Genomic DNA, 2,870 nt, shown 5'->3' on the forward strand with positions numbered 1-2,870 from the left:
GACCCTGCCTCAGAGAAAAGGTCCCTCTTGGAAGTAGTGCTGTGATTTCTTCAAAAACAGTTCGCCAAAGGGTTGTCTCCTTCCACCCTAAAGGTTTATGTGTCCGCTAATACTCCGCTTGCCGAACAGTCGTAAAAAAAAAAAAAAAAACGCTAGTGACAGTTTCCTCCACGGCACCTTGAGGCTGAGACAGAGTGCCTGTATGGGACCTGGCTGTTTTTCTGGAGGCCTTGTCTAAGCTTCACTTCAATGTCCAAAGTGCCCTTGAGATTTTTGACAGGCAAGTCAAGTTTCAAGTTTAAGTTTTCTCTAAAGAGGTTCGGGGACCTTCACGTGCTTTCTGTAAGCCCCTTCTGTCTGGAGTTTACCCCAGGCATGGCTAGTGCCTTCCTCTACCCCTGTCTGTGGTGTGGCAGCCACTAAGGCCTTATCCCCTTTGGTATCTCTCCAAGACATTTGCAATGCTGCAAGCTGGTCGAACCTGCTGACCTTAGTCAGGTCTTAGAGCCTTTAGCTTAGTGCCACTCCTGGCCCCTTCAACTTCCACACTGGGCAGGGATTAATCAGTCTGGCGTTATTGGACACTCATTCCCAAAGCGTTGTTGATGCAGCTCGAGTTTCTGAAAGGCAACGTCTCTAGGTTACGTATGTAACCCTGGTTTCCTAATGGAATGATACTCCATGCCAGAGTCCCTGCATCCCACCTTCACTCTCGAAGCTAGCGGCGAGAGTTTCCTCCACTGCATGTGTTCTTATAACTTCCTGGTCGTGATGTCATTCCGCCGGTGACGTCATGCAGTTCCGTTGGACAGATTACACACGTGATTCAGAGTGTGGTAATGCAAAAGCGTTCCCAAAGCATTGTTGACGCAGTGTCTCATTCTATCAGGGTACCAGGGTTACATACGTAATCTAGAGACGATTCATATGCGCATTTTAAACATCCCATCCCACATTTAATTTCTATTTGCTGTTATAAGAAGTTCCACGCTTTTGAGCAGATCCACTACAGTTCCACTGCATTTTGGAGTGTGCTCGTGCAGATTTGTGGAGATTCATTCAGCCACAATAGTGTTAGTGTGGTAGTGGGAACAGTCACATGGTGGAGCGGAGCAATTGGAATGATGGCCAGGTTTCGTTTATCAAATTAGTGGGTCTATAAAAGGAGCAGTCAGTGTCTGGTGGGAGTGTGTTTTCCTGAACACTGGTGATGTCACCGGCAGCTGGGAGAGGTTTGTGTGGTAAGGACTAAGTTGTCATGCCTGCTTGGTAGCCTGATTGTGTGGATTGGGTTTTAAGGGTGGTTTGATTTCTTCTTTTAGTGTGGATTGAGGAATCCAGCCATTATCAGATTAAAATCACCTCACTTCCTCGTTTAGAGTTTCGCGGCGCATCGTGACCTGGTTGAACCGGTAAGTTGGTTAACTTTTGGGTATTAATATCTGATGTCAAAAGATGCTAACTTTGTGCTTATTTCTCTGTAATTAGGAAGTGAGGAACTGAGAGCCGTTGTGATGGGCGGTCTTAACAGGGCTGTCATACCGGGCTGCTGTCTTACCTGGGTGTCTTACCAGGGCTGTTTTATCTGGCTTCTTGCTGGGCTACCTTTTTAGTTGCTTTGCTGTTTTGCTGGGCTGTCTAGCTGTTTGGTTGCTTCACTGCATGGCTGTCGTGTGGTCTGCGGGTCGCGAAAGCACGGACGGAGAGACATATTGCATCTGCGTGCATGCTATCTACATGCCGAGCATCAGTGTGGGACGCATGGCCTGGCCATTCCGTGCTATAGCTAACGGCTTACTGGATTAGCCAAGGAGCTAAATGCTAGCTCGTTTGTGGACTGTGTGCTTTATTTATACACATGTATATGTGTTAGTGTGTTTGTTTTAGTGCTCCTTACTGTGACAGTCATCTGAGAGGTGGCCTAAGAAACTGCTGAGATATATATAATCTCTGTTTAGCTGAGGGGTTTGAAGACCTGGATGCTACTCAACAGCTAGCGGAATGCTAAGAGGTCAGGTGCTTATTTTTTGAGGTGTATTGAATGGAATTGACTGTTTTTATTATTAATGTTGTACTTTCCTTTGCTTTTTGTTGTTTTTGTCCTTTCGTGTGTGTGTGTAGGTAATGTGATTTGACCATACTGTGGTTTGCTTCTTCTCCAGGTGTCTGGGAGACTAGTTCTAGTGTGAGGGACAAGTTTCTCTCTGCTTGGTGGTGGTTTCCTTCGGTGTGCAGTCAGTGGTCGACAGGTGGGGTTGTGGTGTTGTATGAGTGCACGTGTGTTTGCTGTGGATAGAAAGTTATTAGAGTAAGGTCCCCAGCCCTGGAGTTCAAGCATTCTTGTGTGGTATATGATGTATGGTTTGATGTAATTTTAAGAGTTCTTAATAAACTGTGTGTATTATACCTCTGTCTCATGTTCTGACTCAGCTGTAGACGAACCTGGGTGCCTTGTGCATTTCTTTATAAAGGGTTATTTCCGGTAACTGAGCTCCCGGGGTGGCATAGTCGGTTTCTACTAGTAACATTCTCAAATCTAGTTCTTACATTTTATTGTTAAAGTATTTTATGTCCTAAATTTCTCAATTTTTAGGAGTAAATTGGACGTGCTGGTGCCACATTAGTAAAGTCAGATACTGATGTAGGTGAGTTGAGGAGATCTGGCTGGAATAGACATATTGGGAATTATGTCTAAAATGTTCCTTATATTGGTTTAAGAGGGCGATGTTATTATTTTTTTATTTACAATAGAGTTTCTGTTACTGCTGTTTGCTTGTTAGTGCAGAGAATCTAACCCAAACTTCCTTGCTGTGTCATACATTATACATAGTCAGTTTCTGTTGTCCTAATTAGCAAAAAAAAAATCTAGC

General features: G+C 44.5%; 1 long non-coding RNA gene across 1 annotated transcript; it reads left to right on the forward strand.

Moving 5' to 3' along the window:
• Positions 1 to 1,097: 1,097 nt before the first annotated feature.
• Positions 1,098 to 2,406, forward strand: LOC310729253. Its single transcript, XR_014534525.1, has 2 exons — positions 1,098 to 1,412; positions 2,163 to 2,406. It is a non-coding gene; the product is annotated as an uncharacterized lncRNA (long non-coding RNA).
• Positions 2,407 to 2,870: the final 464 nt, after the last annotated feature.

This window comes from Silurus aristotelis (assembly GCF_946808225.1).
Source record: "Silurus aristotelis genome assembly, chromosome: 7".
Classification (NCBI taxonomy): Eukaryota; Metazoa; Chordata; class Actinopteri; order Siluriformes; family Siluridae; genus Silurus; species Silurus aristotelis.